Raw genomic sequence first — 21,164 nt, 5'->3', positions numbered from 1 at the left:
GGCTGCTTTCAGCCTCAATAACAGCCCAATAAGTATGTATAACTGATAAATTTAAATGCCCATTTACAGGCATATGTGCATGTGTGTGGACTGTTAGGAATTATTAATAGAATACGGGGAACATTGTTAAAAAACCTTTTATTCAAAAGTACTATGATTTGCAAACTCTGAGCCAAATAGTGAGCACAATATCTATAACAGTGCTTCCCTTAAACCAAACTGAACGCTGTATATATCTAGGATCAGCTATTGAGAGAAGCTTACATGATAGCTTTGCGTGTGTCTCACAAAGTTGATAATCTAAACGGCTAATTGCAGATATATGCGGATGTGTGTGGGCTGTCCAGAATTACAAGGATAACATTAAAAATCTATATGTACAGTACACGCTATTAATAGTATTGTGATATGTAATTTGGAGAACAATAGTGGGTAAAACACCTACAACAGCACATCCTTCACACTCCAAACGAATACCGCACACTGTAAAGGCTAACTAGTAGGGTGAAGCAAACTTGACGAATGTGTCTCCTATAACCCATATTAATTATTATACCTGCAATAGTACAGCATAAACAGTGACACCAGCAACCAAAAGTCGTGCATCAATATATGCAATTGGTAAACGATCATATATGCAATATTAGCAATTTAATGGATGTATAAGGCTATTAGATATAGCAGCCAATTAATCCAGTATAATAACATATGCCACTAAATACAATTCTCTTAATTATAAGAGGAATCACCCATCAGTGAGAACTTTGATTACAGTTATTAGAGTTTATAATTAATAAAAGAGAAATATTATTATTGATTAAAATATAGACTCGTATTACTATTTTCTCAATTCAGTTATTCCTAAGTACACCAAGCACCGTAGCATGATATACAAATGATTAGTGAAGTCCACCCCTTACGGTATCCCCTGAGACAAGTGCAATCTATCACGATATTTAAAATTACCTCTCTGATAAATAAGTGGATATACTAATAACTACTACTATGGTGGGATAGTTGTTACATCCAAGGAAACTAATGTGAGACAGAAATCCATATCTACATATAGATATAAGTTTACCTACATTTTTCTACCCCACACCACCTATTTATCATATGGTCTCTTAATTTCATATAACTTTAATAGCATGAAGGAATTGTGATTTTCATGCAGGTACGCCACTCTGATGGATAAAAGGACAGATATAATCTGACACACTTACTATACCATACTAGTATATCACTGCAGTACTGCAGGTCCTAAGCAATTCACTCTCCAGTAATTTCAAGCCACTCTTATTATTTGTCGAGTTGTTATGTGTTTTTAAAGTGCACACACTCACACATTATATATTTTTATCTTGTTTAGTTTCAATAAAAGTTATATTTTAATTCTTCTTTTCAACCCACTGGCTTTGATTGGTAATTATTGAAGTTTTCATTTCAATTTATAACTCTCCTTTCAGGAATTGAAGTGCTATACAAGTGCATTCTTTTAGGCTTCACCCGCCTATGGGTTTAGACTATATCTGTAACCAGTATCCTGACATCGTTTTGACACTTCTGAGTGGCAAGTCATTGCTAGACATGGAACGCCACTCAGCTTATACCTTCTCCCCTGCGATATCCTCAGGCAATCGCATACACCAACCCGGTGGTGCTTTCTATACCTTCTGATTCAGACTTTATCATATTGCTACTTCCTACAATTTGTAGGTCAGCTTGCAGTAACTGGAATTGGTTGAGCAGAGACTACCATAAAGCTCATATAAGTTAAATGCCCTCTCATAGAACCATAGTTTAATTTTCTCTACTACGATGAGAGACTAACTCAACATCAGCTGACTTAAGATACAGTCTATCTATTTATATTTATATTTTTGAGTTGTAATATCGAGCTATATTGCTTTTATTTTGGTTTACTATATGAATCCAGACGATTGCACTGTTACATGTTATGCTTACAATTGTCCCTTACTGTTCCTCTTACATCTGTTGCAGTTGTGCCTTCTAATACAATTCTCATGATTTTCAGGAACTAGTACAATAAAAAATTGATTTAAAAAAAAAAGAAAAAAGAAAAAAAAGTCGCCTCAAATTCACATCAAAGGGAAAATGAATACTTAAGAACTCACGATTCCATTTGCCTTCTAAAATTAACACCCACCGAAATAGGAAAGACAAAGCATAAAGCTGTTTATGCTGAGATCAGTCTCGCAAAGGTAGAAGACAAAGCGTGCCAAAAGTCACTGCCAATGGCGGAAGTAGACGCGCTGTCTTCACTGTGAAGATTTAACAGAGGGGCATAGAGATCCGTTATACCAACAGTGATCCCATAAAAGCAATCATCGCCGATATCGAGGCAAGCACTAAGGCTGTCTCATGGTTAAAGTTACAGGAACCCCTAATAACCTGTTAAAAAAAATCATGGCTAATACCTCTGTCCCCAGCGCACATATGATGGGTGCTCAGAGGGTCGTTACAGAAAAAAGCATGTGCCGCCTCCAATTTAACACATGTGCCTTAAAATAAAGCATTTGTGTCATGCCCAATTTCTGTCACTTTATCATGCCCATATATGAGTAAATTAATGGTGATACGGTGAGGGGGCTCTGATACTGTGCAGGCTGCATGCAAGCTTGATTATATTGCAAATCAGGGGATGATTTAGAGTTGCCTCGTCTCCTGCCCCCATCAGGTCCTCCCAAGCTTACTGCACTAATAACAGTAAGAGATTTAGACAGAGGCATCACGGCTGCAAGAGAAAACATACAGGCAGGAAGAAGCTATAATCTAAAATCTTCATAATACCCTCTATAATTATGCCTGCCCCCACTGAGGTATACAGAGCAAAGTGGCAAATGTCCCCCCTTAGCCATTAAGCCCCCCTCACTTAGGCCACAAGCCATTGAGGGATAAAGGATTCCGTGACTTACCAATCATTCTCAGTAGCCCTAGGCCAGCCAGTAAATTTGTCACCATGACATAGGCCCAAGAGCTTCAACTGCAGGGCAGGCACCGTATCTCCAGTTTGACAGACTCAGGCGACCTCTGACAGGGACCTGGAGATAAAGGAAAAACAGAGTAACCAACCCTGGTTTTAAAGTAAGGAATACCTCACCGACCTCCAACAGCTAATAGCCACCATTATTCTTACTAAAGAGATTGACATGGACACAGCATTGCCCCAATCCTTACTTGCAGGGAAAAGTACCCATTAAAGATTTAAATAGTAGATTTTCTTCAAACACATCTTCACACACACCCTACGATGAACGAAGCAAAGAATGACTGGGAGTTATGGGAAGTGGGGGTAATACTAAACAGCTCTTAACAGCTTTGGTTCCCCCTGGTGGCCAGGAGTTGAATTTCCACTAGTAATTGAATGGATTTGTGGACTCTCCATGCTATTGGAAAGAAATGGTAATGTTCTGGGCCAATAGTGATGTGAAGATAAACATCCTGTAAATCTATTGTGGCTAGAAAGTGACCTTTTTGAACAAAAGGCAGAATAGTCTTATAAAATTGGTCTGAAAGAATTTTCCTTTTTTGGTACAATGAAGAGATTTGAATAAAATCCCATCCCCTGCTCCTGTAAAAGAATTGGAACAATTACTCCCATATTTTCCAGATCTGAAAAAAGATTTTAGAAAAGCCTGAGCTTTCACTTAATATTCTGGAATATGGGTGAGAAAAAACCTTCCAGGAGAAGGAGGTTGTATTCTGAATCCAATCCAATTTGTTATCCCTAAGAAATAATGCTCTGGATTTTGGACAAATTCTAACAAAGATTTTTGAAAGAAGTTTAATCTGCCCCCAACCAGTAGTACTGGGTCTTAGAGGCTGGATAAGGTTTCTTATTCTGCTTGGATTTATTCCAATTTGAAGTGGGTCTCGAGGGTTTAAGGTAGGAGTTAGTTTCCTGTTTTGACGAAAGGAACAAAAGCGATTGGGAGCTTTACATTTCCCTTTTGACTTTTTGGCCTGGGGAAGAAAAACATAATTTATGTAAGAACTTACCTGATAAATTAATTTCTTTCATATTGGCAAAAGTCCATGAGCTAGTGACGTATGGGATATACAATCCTACCAGGAGGAGCAAAGTTTCCCAAACCTTAAAATGCATATAAATATACCCCTCACCACACCCACAATTCAGTTTAACGAATAGCCAAGAAGTGGGGTGATAAAGAAAGGAGTAAAAAGCATCAAAGAAATTTGGAAATAAATTGTGCTTTATACAAAAAATCATAACTACCACAAAAAGGGTGGGTCTCATGGACTCTTGCCAATATGAAAGAAATTAATTTATCAGGTAAGTTCTTACATAAATCATGTTTTCTTTCATGTAATTGGCAAGAGTCCATGAGCTAGTGACGTATGGGATAGCAATAACCAAGATGTGGAACTCCACGCAAGAGTCACTAGAGAGGGAGGGATACAAATAAAAACAGCCAATTTTTGCTGAAAAAAAAAATCCACAACCCAAAATCTAAGTTAATTCTCATTAAAAAGAAAAAACTTAAAACATAAGCAGAAGAATCAAACTGAATCAGCTGCCTGAAAAAACTTTTCTGCCAAAAAATGCTTCTGAAGAAGCGAATACATCAAAATGGTAGACTCTAGTAAATGTATGCAAAGAACAACAGGTTATTGCTTTGCAAATCTGAACAACTGAAGCTACATTCTTAAAAGCCCACGAAGTGGAGACTAATCAAGTACAATGAGCTGTAATTCTCTGAGGCGGGGCTGACCTGACCCCAAATAAGCTGAATGAATCAAAAGCTTTAACCACAAAGCCAAGGAAATGGCAGAAGCCTTCCTAGAACCAGAAAAGATAACAAATAGACTAGAAGTCTTCCTGAAATCTTTAGTAGCTTCAACATAATATTTCAAAGCACTAACCACATCCAAAGAATTCTTAGGATTAGGACACAAAGAAGGGACAACAATTTCTCTATTAATGTTGTTAGAATTCACAACCTTAGGTAAGAGTTTAAAATTTAGTCCGCAAAACCGCCTTATCCTGATGAAATTCAGAAAATGAAATTCACAAGAAAGAGCAGATAATTTAGAAACTCTACTAGCAGAAGAGATGGCCAAAAGGAACAACACTTTCCAAGAAAGTAATTTAATGTCCAAAGAGAGGAGAGATTTAATAAATGACAGGCTTGATACAAACCAAAGCCTGTACAAAACAGTGAATATCAGGAAGCTTATCAATCTTTCTGTGAAATGAGACAGAAAGAGCAGAGATTTGTCCCTTCAAGGAACTGGCAGACAAAACCTTTATCTAAACCATCCTGAAGAAACTGTAAAATTCTAGGAATTCTGAAAGAACGCCAAGTGAACTTATGAGAAGAACACCATGAAAATAAGTCTTCCAAACTCGATAATAAATCTTTCTAAAAACAGATTTACGAGCCTGAAACATAGTATTAATCACTGAGTCAGAGAATCCTCTATGACTAAGCACTAGGCGGTTAATTTCCATACCTTCAAATTTAAAGGGATACTAAACCCAATTGTTTTCTTTCATGATTCAGATAGAGCATGAGATTTTAAGCACCTTTCTAATTTACTCCTATTATCAATTTCTCTTTGTTCTAATGTTATCTTTATTTGAAAAAGCAGTACTGTAAGCTTTAGAGCCGGACCATTTTTTTGTTCAGCACCTGGGTAGCACTTGCTGATTTGTGGCTAAATGTAGCAAACCAATCAGCAAGCTCTACCAAGGTGCTGAACTAAAAATGGGCCGGCTCCGAAACCTTTTATTACTGCTTTTTCAAATCAAGATAACATGAGAACAAAGAAAAATTGATAATAAGAGTAAATTAGAAAGTTGCTTAAAATTGCATGCTCTATCTGGGTTAGTGTCCCTTTAATGATTTGAAATCCTGATGGAAAAACGGACCTTGAGATAGAAAATTCGACCTTAATGGAAGAGGTCCGAACAAGATCCGCATATCAAAACCTGTGAGGCCATGCTGGAACTGCCAGCAATACAAACGACTGTTCCATGATGATTTTGGATATCGCTCTTGGAAGAAGAACTAGAGGCGGGAAAATATAAGCAGGTTGGTAGTACCAAGAAAGTGTCAACGCATCCACTGCTTCCGCCTGAAGATCCCTGGACCTGGACAGGTACCTGAGAAGTTTCTTGTTTAGATGAGAAGCTATCAAATCTATTTCTGAAAGACCCCACATCTGAACAATCTGAGAAAACACATCTGGATGGAGAGACCACTCCCCTGGATGTAAAGCCTGACGGCTGAAATAATCCGCTTCCCAATTGTCTACACCTGGGATATGTACCACAGAAATTAGACAAGAGCTGTATTATGCCCAAAAAAGTATTAGAGATACTTCTTTAATAGCTAGGGGACTGTGATTCAGACCCTGATGATTGACATATGCCACAGCTGTGATATTGTCTGTCTTGAAAGCAATTGAATGGTTTTCTCTTCAACAGAGGCCAAGCCTGAATAGCCCTGAAAATTGCACGGAGTTCCAAATATTTATTGGTAATCTCGCCTCTTGAGATTTCCAAACCCCTTGTGCTGTCAGAGATCCCCAAACGGCTCCCCAACCTGAAAAGACTCACATCTGTTGTGATCACAGTCCAGGTTGGACGAACCAAAGAGGCCCCTAGAACTATACGATGGTGATCTAACCACCAAGTCAGAGATAGTTGAACATTGGGATTTAAGGATATTAATTGTGATATCCTAGTATAATCCCTCCACCATTGATTCAGCATACAAAGCTGGAGAGGTCTCATATGAAAATGAGCAAAGACAATCGCGTCCGATGCTGCAGTCATGAGACCTAAAACTTCCATGCACATAGCTACTGAAGGAAATAATAGAGACTGAAGGTTCCGACAAGCTGAAACCAATTTTAATTATCTCTTGTCTGATAGAGACAGAGACATGGACACAATCTATATGGAAACCTAAAAAGGTGACCCTTGTCTAAGGAATCAAGGAACTATTTGGTAAATTGATCCTCCAACCATGTCTTTGAAGAAACAACAGTAGTCGATTTGTATGAGATTCTGCAGAACGTAAAGACTGGGCAAGTACCAAGATATCGTCCAAATAAGGAAACACAGAGAACCTTTGAAAAGATTCCTAGAGCTGTCGCTAGGCCAAAAAGGAAGAGCAACAAATTGGTAATGCTTGTCTAAAAAAGAGAATCTCAGAAACTGATAATAATCTGGATGAAACAGAATATGAAGATATGCATCCTGTAAGTCTATTGTGGGCATATAATGCCCTTGCTGAACAAAAGGCAGAATAGACCTTATAGTCACCATTTTGAAAGTTGGAACTCTTACATGTCGATCCAAAAAGTTCTTTCTTTGGGACAATGAATAGATTTGAATAAAACCCCAGACCCTGTTCCTGAAACGGAACTTGCATGATTACCCCGGATAACTCCAGGTCTTAAACAAACACACTTCACTTTACTGGGATTGTTGGAATGCGTGAGAGAAAAAAACTTCTCACAGGCGGTCTTGCTCTGAATCCTATTCTGTACCCCTGAGAGACAATATTCTGAATCTAAAGATTTTGGACCTAATTGATCCAAACAACTTAGAAAAATCTTAATCTGCCCCCTACCAGCTGAGCTGGAATAAGGGTCGCACCTTCATGCGGACTTGGGGGCCGACTTTGATCTCTTAAATGGCTTGAATTTATTCCAATTTAAAGAAGGCTTCCAATTGGAAACATATTCCTTGGGGAAGAATTAGATTTCTGTTCCTTATTAAGAACGAAAACGGTTAGAAGCTGAAGATTTACCCTTAGAACTTAATCTTGAGGCAAAAAAACTTCCTTCCCCACAGTAACAGTTGAAAGTATTGAATCCAACTGTAAACCAAATAATTTATTACATTGGAAGGAAAAAAATAGAAATCTGGATTTAGAAATCATATCAGCATTCCAAGATTTAAGCCACAAAGCTCTTCTATCTAAAATAGCTAAAGACATATATTTAACATCAATTTTGATAATATCAAAAAATGGCATCACAAATGAAATTATTAGCATGTTGAATCAAGTTAGCAATGACAGACAAACCATGATCTGATACTTGTTGCGCTAAAGTTTCCAACCAAAAAGTTGAAGCAGCTGCAACATCAGCCAAAGAAATTGCAGGCCTAAAAAAAGGACCTGAAAATAAATTAACTTTCCTTAGATAAGATACAAATTTCCTATCTTGAAGGATCTTTAAAAGAAATACTATCTTCCATAGGAATAGTAGTACGTTTAGCAAGAGTAGAGATAGCCCCATCAACTTTTGGGATCTTTCCCAAAACTCCAATCTAGCTGCTGGCAAAGGATACAATTTTTAAAACCTTAAAGAAGGAATAAAAAAAGTACCAGACCTATTCCATTCCTTAGAAAACATATCAGAAATAGCATCAGGAACTGGAAAAACCTCTCAAATAACCACAGGAGGTTTATAAACAGAATTTAAATGTTTACTAGCTTAACATATTCTCTGCATGTAAAAGTTTATCATGATAACTTATTACAAACCACAGCTGGAGATATAATCTCCATGTCATTACAATAAATGAACTTAGCTTTGGTAGAACTGATATCAGTCAGCAGGATTCCAACAGTGTTTTCCGAGACAGGAACAGATTGAGACATCTTGCAAAATGTAAGAGAAAAAACAACATATAAAGCAAAGTTATCAATTTCCTTATATGGCAGTTTCAGGAATGGGAAAAAAATGCAACAGCATAGCCCTCTGATAGAGAAAAAGACAAGAGGCATATAGGAATGGGGTTTAAATTATGAAAATATTTGGCGCCAAGAATGACGCACAGAGAATTTTTTTTGGCGCTAACAATATCCGAAAATGACACACTTGCGTCATTGAAGACGCAACCTTGTGAAAGGACTCGGCGTCGACAAAGACCCCTGAAATGATGAATTTGCCTCATTGAACGTAACTTCGCACCAAAAATGACGCAATATAGTTTAGCATTTTGCGCCCTCGCGAGCCTAATTCTGCCTGCAAATTTAAAATGAGATTCAATTGTAAAAAAGACTATACCCCAGGTAAGAAATACATTTTCCAAAAAAAAAAAAAAAAATGCATTTCCCTGATATGAAACGGACAGTCTGCAAAAGGAAATATACTGAAACCTGAATCATGGCAAATATAAGTACAATACATATATTTAGAACTTTATATAAATACATAAAGTGCCAAACCATAGCTGAGAGTGTCTTAAGTAAATGAAAACATACTTACCAAAGACACCCATCCACATATAGCAGATAGCCAAACCAGTACTGAAACGGTTATCAGTAGAGGTAATGGAATATGAGAGTATATGGTCGATCTGAAAAGGGAGGTAGGAGATGAATCTCTATGACCGATAACAGAGAACCTATGAAATAGATCTCCCGTGAGGAAAACCATTGCATTCAATAGGTGATACTCCCTTCACATCCCTCTGACATTCACTGTACTCAGAGGAATCGGGCTTCAAAAATGCTGAGAAGCGCATATCAACGTAGAAATCTTAGCACAAACTTACTTCACCACCTCCATAGGAGGCAAAGTTTTTAAAACTGAATTGTGGGTGTGGTGAGGGTTGTATTTATAGGCATTTTGAGGTTTGGGAAACTTTGCCCCTCCTGGTAGGATTGTATATCCCATACGTCACTAGCTCATGGACTCTTGCCAATTACATGAAAGAAAACTCCCTTACCCCCAGTAATAGTAGAAATAATAGAATCCAGTTGAGACCCAAACAATTTCTTTCCTTGGAAAGAAAGAGATAGTAATCTAGTTTTAGATACCATATCAACATTCCATGATTTAAACTATAAAGCTCTTCTTGTAAGGAAAGCTAAGGACATAGTTTATAATGTTGATTTTCATGATATCAAATTCTGCATCGCAAATAAAATTATTTGCATATAGAAGTAAATTCAAGAGATTTGAACATTCATGGTCAGAGGACAACTGCTGAGCTAGTCTGGATAACCAGAAAGTAGAAGCATCAGCCACATCAGTAATAAATATCGATCTATAGACAGTGTGTAAATATGCCCTTTTTATTTAAGATTCAAGTTTTCTTTCTAAAGGGTCTTTAAAAAAAACTGCTATCTGCTAGAGGAATAGTAGTGCATTTAGCCAGAGCAGAAATGAACCCATCAACGTTGGGGACGGTTTCCCATAACTGTAAGCTAGCAGCAGGTAAAATATATAATTTTTTTAAAACCTTAAAGAAGGATTAAGAGAGATACCTGGTTTAGACCATTCTTTAGCAATCATATCAGAGATAAAATCAGGTATAGGGAAAATCTTAGCAAGATTAACAACAGTTCTATATACTGAATTCAAACGATTACAGGGTTTATCATTAGGTTTAGCTTTTTTAATCCCTAAAGTGACTAAGACTTCCTTCAAAAGTGAACAAATATGTTCAATTTTAAAATTTAAGGAGGAATTATCCTGTTAGAGGAATCATCATTCGAAGATAATTCATTATTTGTAGGTCAGTACTAATAATAATATTTATAGAAGGTAAAACTTGAATTCACCTTTCTCACTTATTTGACGGAGGTAGTGCAGCTAGGACCTTCGTGAAGGAGGAAACAGTAAGTGCATTAGTACACACAGAAACATCATTAAATTGATCGGTATGCAATAAGAAATCTAAGCACGAGCCACATAAATAATCTGAAGAAACTACTTCAGTTGTTTTACAATAAGCGCATTAAGCTTTGGTAGAAGTAAACAGACTCAGTTCCTATGAAATCTTTAGGGACAGATTGGTGCTGCTTCATTATGGCAAAAAAAAAAAACAACAGTAAAAATTTAAGATGCAATAATTACTATTATTACCCCCTCAAGGCAAGCTTTTTGAGGAAAAGGAAAAAATATGCCCCTTTATATAGCGTTGCAAGGACATTAAAGTGCTAGGCAATAAGCCTAAAAACCAATTATAGGGATAGTAAACCCCAAAATTTTCTTTTATGATTCAGATAGAACATACAATTTTTTTTATTTTTTTTTAAATTTTATTTTATTCTAATTCAGGATTACAGCTTTTTCCAAAACAATGAATACACTTTCAACAATACTTCTTGTAAGGGAAAAAAAAGAAAAGAAAAGAAGACATTGCAGTATAATAATTAAAGGGACAGTTTACTCAAAATTTTTCTCCCCTTTAATTTGTTCCCAATGATCCACTTTACCTGCTGGAGTGTATTAAATTGTTTACAAGTAGCTCCTTTACCCTTATATTGGCATTTGAAATTGTTGATTTAGCATGTGGTATCCCCACCTATTCTGAAAGTTTGTGGCCGCGCGTACCAGCTATAGATAAGCTGTGTAAACACAGCCAGCAGAAGAAATTACACTCCCAGTGCGATATAGCAGAGATAAGGTAATAAAATGTTGATTTTCCATTGTTCTCTCAAAGTACTGGTGATTGTTTTAAGGACAGATATAAGATAAAGAAGCAGGTATATGTGCACAATGTGATACAGTAATGAGATCGGATTATACCTACAAGCTCAACCCATTTTATTAGGTTGTGGCTTCAAAACACAAAATCAGAGCTTTAATATGCACAAATAAGCCTTAAAAAGCTAATTTTCATACATTTTTTACTCTGCAGTTGGTAAAAAACTATTTTACAGTATACTGTCCCTTTAAATGACAAGGCAAATACCAATAACACATATTTTGCTGTATCTGAATTGGATTTTTTCCATTTTTTATAGTCTGTACCCTGTATGGCCCCCGACCATACACCACAATAGACAAAAACCTAGGAAGAAAAGAAGAAAAAAAAAAATTAAAAAGGGAATTGAAGGAATTCCCCCTCTCCCCCCCCCCTTAGTCCTCGCCCAGTTAACATTACCATATACCAAGCTCAATTAACTCTGTATTTCTAAAGGGATATATCAGATAGTCAATTTCACTGGGTGTCATATCCAATAAAGAGGGACCATTTTATGAAAAGATTCCTGATTTCTTGTTCTTCGTCTGGATTAGTATCTAATTGTTCAAGAATATACTGTTTCTTTAAATAATTTTTAATTTCAGTTATGCTAGGAATAGATCTTCATTTCCATTTTCTGAAAATAAGGTACCTTCCAGCTAATATGGTCATATTAATAATTTTTTTGTTGATGCCTAAATTGTCCCCTGTATGAAATAGAAAAATTACAGTTTTAAACGAAAAAATCACTGTAGTGGGGTTCAATATCTTATTTAACCAATATTGAAGTTTCTGCCAAAAGTTCCTAATTTTTGGACAAGCCCATAGCATGTGTCGAAGATCTGCTGCCGGGAGATAGCATTTTGGACAACAGTCAAAACTAGAGTTCTTATATTTGGATCCCTTCTCTGGAGTAAAATATGACATATATAATAATTTAAGATGGGATTCCCTCCATATCGAGGAGAGAGTTACATGAGCAGCCTCTTGTATTGATTTATAAGGTAATCGGGGGTCAAGTGTTTGATTGATCAATGCAACCCACTTATTGTGGATTCCTTCCAGATTATTTAAGACCTTCACTGATCCCATAATTGAGTATCCTGGGGTAATCGACATATTTCCAGTTTTGGCGATGGTAAGCCAGTCGCCAACCCTTCTCAGGGACCAGTCCCATTTATGATCCTGAATAAGCTTTAAGGCATAATGTCGTGCCTGTAAATATGCAAAGAAGTTCTTCTGGGGTAGATTAAATTCTATTCTCAGGGAATCAAATGGTTTGATACATCGTCTCTCAAAATCTAAGATCTGATATACATAACTAAGTCCTAATGCTTCCCATTCTAAATACTCTCTTGTTTGAAGTCCTGCTTGGAATTGGGGATTGCCCAGAAATGGAGTAAACCTGGAAACATGATGATCTACTTCTAATATCTTGCAGGTTTTCTTCCAGGCAAGAATTGGATTATATATCGACTTTAGTTTCTTTATTTCAGGCGGTATCGTATTGGTATTGCAGTGTATGAGTGCCAATGGATGAAAGGGGTATGTTATACTTTTCTCAAGGTCATTGTCTGTTACATAGTTCCGCGATAATATCCAATCTATAGCTGTTCGTGACAAAAAGGCCTGATTATAAGCCCGTATATCTGGCAGTGCAAGGCCACCAAATTTCACAGGAAGCGAGAGTTTAATAAGAGATATTCTGGGTTTTCTGCTCTGCCATATAAATAATCTCAAAATAGAATTCAGATGGTCAACATCTTTTTTCTTAAGAAAGAGAGGAATGTTTTGTAAAATGTAAAGAAGTTTAGGGAGGATCATCATTTTATAAGCTGCTATCCGTCCAAAGAAAGAGGAAGATTTTGCCAATTTTTGAGTGTATCCTTAATTTTATTTAATAGATGAGTAATATTAAGAGTATACCAAGTATCTGGAGTAGACGAGATATTGATACCTAGGTAACAGAAGGAGGTCTGGGCTATGGAAAATTGTATATTTACCAGGGAGTCTATTGCGCGGTTAATCCAGAATAATTCCGATTTTGTGTTATTTACTTTATAACCTGAGAAAGATCCAAACTGTTGTATTATACGTTCTAACTTAGGTATATTTGTTTTTGTATTGGACATATATACAAGGACATTATCCGCGTATAAAGCAATCTTTAACTCCTTTTTGCCTATCTTTATGCCTTCAAGTTGTTGTCTTATTGAAATGGCAAGGGGTTCGATAGATATGTCAAACAACAGCGGGGAGAGAGGGCATCCCTGCCTAGTACCTCGCTGTAACTTTATGTCTGGTGATAGATACCCATTAACTACTAATTTCGTAGAAGCATTTTGGTATAAATTAGTTATAAACCTAGAAAAATGTTTCCTTATACCAAATTTATCTAACGTGAACAAAAGATGATCATGGTGTATTGAGTCGAAGGCTTTTCTGCATCAATAGATATTACTACCCTGTCAGGGATGCCCTCTCCTACCACCATCCCCTGAGTCTTTAAAAATTCAAAATAATCAATAACAAGAAAGAGTTCCCGTATTTTAGCAGCTGAATTTCTGTTCTTTATGAAGCCTACTTGATCAGTATTAATGATAGAAGGCAAGATGGTTTGTAATCTGTGTGTTAGTATAGATGTTAAAATTTTGTAATCTGTGTTGAGCAGTGCGATAGGTCTGTAGGATTCTTTTTGTTGTTGAATCCTTTCCTGGTTTTAATATTAAAGAGGTGTGAGATGCAGTAAAGTTAGCTGAAGGTTCTTTTCCCTCTATATAGATGTCGTTAAATAGCGAAGTTAGATATGATGTGATAGAAGGATGTAATATTTGATAGAATTCATTGGGTAATGCATCTGGACCTGGTGCTTTATTGTGCGGAAGGTTTTGAATTGCCTTTTTCACTTCTATCTCAGTTATGGGGACATATAAGTCTTTTAAAGCCTCTGAGTCTATTGAAGGAGGAGTAATTTTACTCCAGAATTCCTCTCGGTTTGGCACTACCGAGGTTTGTGAAGAATAGAGATCACTATAATACTCATGGAATACTTGTAAAAGTTCTTCGGAGGTTTTAAAAATCTGACCTTCTGTATTTATAGAGCCTATCAGTTGGGAACCTTTCTCAATTTTTAGAAGGTTTGCTAGTAATTTCCCCGTTTTATTACCGTACTGATACAATTTAGATTGAAACCTGGTATCTTTTTGAGTTGTTTTATAAAGTAAAAAGGAATCTCTGTTTTGTAGGGCTGTATTATACTTAACCCAGCTTCGAGAAGAATTTTCAATTAAATGTAAATTGTAGGCATTTGAGACTGCTCGTACTAACTCCCCCTCTCTTTGCTTAATTTTTCTAGATCTTTTCACGCAATAGGCTAAGATTTCTCCCCTTAATACTGCTTTGGCCGTTTCCCAAAATAACATTGAGCGAGAAATAAATTCCTGATTAAATTGGGTATATTCTTTAAATTTGGTTTCCAACCAGTTCTTAAATTTGAGATCTTTCACAAGAAAAGTAGGGAAGGAAAATCGCCTGGCACCTCTTACTGAGTCACTAGCACTGAAGTCTAAACAAATGGGGGCATGATCTGATATAGCAATCGGCAATATCTGTGGGTGGACTTGTTTTTTACCTAACCTTTCGTCAAGTAAAAATGTCTATCCTTGAAAGCGATTTATGCGCTTTTGAGAGGCAAGTATAGTTACGGGTATCAGGGTTTTGCAACCTCCACACATCCCTAACTTTCAGGTTAGTGAATAATCTAGAAAAAAGCTTTGACTCTAGTTTGTCCCTTTTTGTCTTCTTTAGAACAGTATCTTTTCTAAGCCTGTCAAGCGGGCATTTAGGTGCCATGTTGAAATCCTCTCCCATAATGAGATAACCCTCGACACATGTCATAAGCTTGGCTTGTAGATTTTCCCAAAACAGCAAATCAAAGACATTTGGGGCGTATAGATTGCAAAGTGTGTATAAAATGTTATCAATTTTTATTTTTACAATTATAAATCTCCCTTCAGAGTCGGGATCTACCTGGATTATTTCATAGTTAACATTTTTACCTATTAAAATAGCTACTCCCCCCTTTCTATTGATACCTGTGGAGAAGAGAACTTCTCCAACCCAGGAAGACTTGAGTTTGAGAATTTCTTCAGATTTTAAATGAGTTTCTTGCAAAAATGCCAAGGAAGTATTAATTTTCTTTAAATATGCTATTATTGTTTTTCTTTTAATGGGGGATGTTAGGCCTCCAATGTTCCATGATGTAAATTTAAGTTTATTAAACATAACTATTGACTATACAAGGTTTACTGCTTTAGCATAAGAGAGCAAGGGAGAGGGAGGGGGAGAGAGGAGAAAAAAAAAAAAAACATAATTTATGCTTACCTGATAAATTCCTTTCTTCTGTTGTGTGATCAGTCCACGGGTCATCATTACTTCTGGGATATAACTCCTCCCCAACAGGAAATGCAAGAGGATTCACCCAGCAGAGCCGACATAGCTCCTCCCCTCTACGTCAGTCCCAGTCATTCGACCAAGAATCAACGAGAAAGGAGTAACCAAGGGTGAAGTGGTGACTGGAGTATAATTTAAAAGATATTTACCTGCCTTAAAGACAGGGCGGGCCGTGGACTGATCACACAACAGAAGAAAGGAATTTATCAGGTAAGCATAAATTATGTTTTCTTCTGTTATGTGTGATCAGTCCACGGGTCATCATTACTTCTGGGATACCAATACCAAAGCAAAAGTACACGGATGACGGGAGGGATAGGCAGGCTCATTATACAGAAGGAACCACTGCCTGAAGAACCTTTCTCCCAAAAATAGCCTCCGAAGAAGCAAAAGTGTCAAATTTGTAAAATTTGGAAAAAGTATGAAGCGAAGACCAAGTTGCAGCCTTGCAAATCTGTTCAACAGAGGCCTCATTCTTAAAGGCCCAAGTGGAAGCCACAGCTCTAGTGGAGTGAGCTGTAATTCTTTCAGGAGGCTGCTGTCCAGCAGTCTCATAGGCTAAACGTATTATGTTACGAAGCCAAAACGAGAGAGAGGTAGCAGAAGCTTTTTGACCTCTCCTCTGTCCAGAATAAACGACAAACAGGGAAGAAGTTTGGCGAAAATCTTTAGTTGCCTGCAAGTAGAACTTGAGGGCACGAACTACATCCAGATTGTGTAGAAGACGTTCCTTCTTTGAAGAAGGATTTGGACACAAGGATGGAACGACAATCTCTTGATTGATATTCCTGTTAGTGACTACCTTAGGTAAGAACCCAGGTTTAGTACGCAGAACTACCTTGTCTGAGTGAAAAATCAGATAAGGAGAATCACAATGTAATGCTGATAACTCAGAGACTCTTCGAGCCGAGGAAATAGCCATTAAAAATAGAACTTTCCAAGATAACAATTTTATATCAATGGAATGAAGGGGTTCAAACGGAACACCCTGTAAAACGTTAAGAACTAAGTTTAAACTCCATGGCGGAGCAACGGCTTTAAACACAGGCTTGATCCTAGCTAAAGCCTGACAAAAGGCCTGGACGTCTGGATTTTCTGACAGACGCCTGTGTAACAAGATGGACAGAGCTGAAATCTGTCCCTTTAATGAACTAGCTGATAAACCCTTTTCTAAACCTTCTTGTAGAAAAGACAATATCCTAGGGATCCTAACCTTACTCCAGGAGTAACGTTTGGATTCGCACCAGTATAGGTATTTGCGCCATATTTTATGGTAAATCTTTCTGGTAACAGGCTTCCTAGCCTGAATCAGGGTATCAATAACCGACTCAGAAAAACCACGCTTTGATAAAATCAAGCGTTCAATTTCCAAGCAGTCAGTTTCAGAGAAGTTAGATTTTGATGTTTGAATGGACCCTGTATCAGAAGGTCCTGTCTTAGAGGTAGAGACCAAGGTGGACAGGATGACATGTCCACTAGATCTGCATACCAAGTCCTGCGTGGCCATGCAGGCGCTATTAGAATCACTGATGCTCTCTCCTGTTTGATTTTCGCAATCAATCGAGGAAGCAGCGGGAAGGGTGGAAACACATAAGCCATCCCGAAGTTCCAAGGTGCTGTCAAAGCATCTATCAGAACCGCTCCCGGATCCCTGGATCTGGACCCGTAGTGAGGAAGTTTGGCGTTCTGGCGAGACGCCATGAGATCTATCTCTGGTTTGCCCCAACGTCGAAGTATTTGGGCAAAGATCTCCGGATGAAGTTCCCACTCTCCCGGATGAAAAGTCTGGCGACTCAAGAAATCCGCCTCCCAGTTCTCCACTCCCGGGATGTGGATTGCTGACAGGTGGCAAGAGTGAGACTCTGCCCAGCGAATTATCTTTGATACTTCCATCATTGCTAGGGAGCTTCTTGTCCCTCCCTGATGGTTGATGTAAGCTACAGTCGTGATATTGTCCGACTGAAACCTGATGAACCCCTGAGTTGTTAAATGGGGCCAAGCCAGAAGGGCATTGAGAACTGCCCTCAATTCCAGAATGTTTATTGGAAGGAGACTCTCCTCCTGATTCCATAATCCCTGAGCCTTCAGAGAATTCCAGACAGCGCCCCAACCTAGCAGGCTGGCGTCTGTTGTTACGATTGTCCAGTCTGGCCTGCTGAATGGCATCCCCCTGGACAGGTGTGGCCGATAAAGCCACCATAGAAGAGAATTTCTGGTCTCTTGATTTAGATTCAGAGGAGGGGACAAATCTGAGTAATCCCCATTCCACTGACTTAGCATGCACAATTGCAGCGGTCTGAGGTGTAGGCGTGCAAAAGGTACTATGTCCATTGCCGCTACCATTAAGCCGATCACCTCCATGCATTGAGCTACTGACGGGTGTTGAATGGAATGAAGGACACGGCATGCATCTTGAAGCTTTGTTAACCTGTCTTCTGTCAGGTAAATCTTCATTTCTACAGAATCTATAAGAGTCCCCAAGAATGGAACTCTTGTGAGAGGAAAAAGAGAACTCTTCTTTTCGTTCACTTTCCAACCATGCGACCTTAGAAATGCCAGAACTAACTCTGTATGAGACTTGGCAGTTTGAAAGCTTGAAGCTTGTATTAGAATGTCGTCTAGGTACGGAGCTACCGAAATCCCTCGCGGTCTTAGTACCGCCAGAAGGGCACCCAGAACCTTTGTGAAGATTCTTGGGGCCGTAGCCAATCCGAATGGAAGAGCTACAAACTGGTAGTGCCTGTCTAGGAAGGCAAACCGTAGATACCGTTGATGATCTTTGTGAATCGGTATGTGAAGGTAAGCATCCTTTAAATCCACTGTGGTCATGTACTGACCCCTTTGGATCATAGGTAAGATTGTCCGAATAGTTTCCATTTTGAACGATGGAACTCTTAGGAATTTGTTTAGAATCTTTAAATCTAAGATTGGCCTGAAAGTTCCCTCTTTTTTGGGAACCACAAACAGGTTTGAGTAGAACCCTTGTCCTTGTTCCGACCGCGGAACCGGATGGATCACTCCCATTAATAACAGATCTTGTACACAGCGTAGAAACGCTTCTTTCTTTATCTGGTTTGTTGACAACCTTGACAGATGAAATCTCCCTCTTGGGGGAGATAATTTGAAGTCTAGAAGGTATCCCTGAGATATGATCTCTAGCTTTTTGCCCAGGGATCCTGAACATCTCTTGCCCAGGCCTGGGCGAAGAGAGAAAGTCTGCCCCCCACTAGATCCGGTCCCGGATCGGGGGCTCTCGGTTCATGCTGTCTTTGGGGCAGCAGCAGGTTTCCTGGCCTGTTTGCCCTTATTCCAGGACTGGTTAGGTTTCCAGCCTTGCCTGTAACGAGCAACAGCTCCTTCCTGTTTTGGTGCAGTGGAGGTTGACGCTGCTCCTGTTTTGAAATTCCGAAAAGGACGAAAATTAGACTGTCTAGCCTTAGCTTTGGCTTTGTCTTGAGGTAGGGCGTGGCCCTTACCTCCTGTAATGTCAGCGATAATTTCTTTCAAACCGGGCCCAAACAAAGACTGCCCCTTGAAAGGTATATTAAGTAATTTGGACTTAGAAGTAACATCAGCTGACCAGGATTTTAGCCACAGTGCTCTACGTGCCTGTATGGCGAATCCTGAGTTCTTAGCCGTAAGTTTGGTTAAATGTACTACGGCCTCCGAAATGAATGAATTAGCTAGTTTAAGGACTCTAAGCCTGTCCATAATGTCGTCTAGCGTAGATGAACTAAGGTTCTCTTCCAGAGACTCAATCCAAAATGCTGCCGCAGCCGTAATCGGCGCGATACATGCAAGGGGTTGCAATATAAAACCTTGTTGAACAAACATTTTCTTAAGGTAACCCTCTAATTTTTTATCCATTGGATCTGAAAAAGCACAGCTATCCTCCACCGGGATAGTGGTACGTTTAGCTAAAGTAGAAACTGCTCCCTCCACCTTAGGGACCGTTTGCCATAAGTCCCGAGTGGTGGCGTCTATTGGAAACATCTTTCTAAATATTGGAGGGGGTGAGAACGGCACACCGGGTCTATCCCACTCCTTAGTAACAATTTCAGTTAATCTCTTAGGTATAGGAAAAACGTCAGTACTCGCCGGTACCGCAAAGTATTTATCCAACCTACACAGTTTCTCTGGTATTGCAACGGTGTTACAATCATTGAGAGCTGCTAAGACCTCCCCTAGTAATACACGGAGGTTCTCCAATTTAAATTTAAAATTTGAAATATCTGAATCCAATCTGTTTGGATCAGAACCGTCACCCACAGAATGAAGCTCTCCGTCCTCATGCTCTGCAAGCTGTGACGCAGTATCAGACATGGCCCTAGTATTGTCAGCGCACTCTGTTCTCACCCCAGAGTGATCACGCTTGCCTCTTAGTTCTGGTAATTTAGACAAAACTTCAGTCATAACAGTAGCCATATCATGTAATGTTATCTGTAATGGCCGCCCAGATGTATTAGGCGCCATAATATCACGCACCTCCCGGGCGGGAGATGCAGGTACTGCCGCGTGAGGCGAGTTAGTCGGCATAACTCTCCCCTCGCAGTTTGGTGAAATTTGTTCACATTGTACAGATTGACTTTTATTTAAAGTAGCATCAATACAGTTAGTACATAAATTTCTATTGGGCTCCACCTTGGCATTGGAACAAATGACACAGATATCTTCCTCTGAGTCAGACATGTTTAACACACTAGCAATAACTTGCAACCTGGTTATAATCTTTTTTAGCAAAAACGTACTGTGCCTCAAAGAGGTACTTAAACGATTAAATGACAGTTGAGATAATGAACTGAAAAAAACAGTTATAGCATCAACTTTAAAATAACACAACTTTTAGCAAAGGTTTGTTCCCATTAGTAAATAACAATAACTAAATTTGACATAAAAAATTATAGAGTAACGTTTTTATTCACAGTCAATATAAAATTCTCACAGCTCTGCTGAGAGAATGTACCTCCCTTCAAAGAAGTTTGAAGACCCCTGAGATCTGTCAGTGAACCGGATCATGCAGGAAATATAATAGTAGCTGACTGGAAATTTTTGATGCGTAGCAAAGAGCGCCAAAAACGGCCCCTCCCTCTCACACACAGCAGTGAGGAGAAACGAAACTGTCACAATTTAAAGCAGACAACTGCCAAGTGGAAAATAATGCCCAAACATTTATTCACTCAGTACCTCAGCAATGTAAACGATTCTACATTCCAGCAAAAACGTTTAACAT

Source organism: Bombina bombina, chromosome 6 (genome assembly GCF_027579735.1).
Source record: "Bombina bombina isolate aBomBom1 chromosome 6, aBomBom1.pri, whole genome shotgun sequence".
Classification (NCBI taxonomy): domain Eukaryota; kingdom Metazoa; phylum Chordata; class Amphibia; order Anura; family Bombinatoridae; genus Bombina; species Bombina bombina.
Note: the sequence above shows the minus strand (reverse complement) of the source record.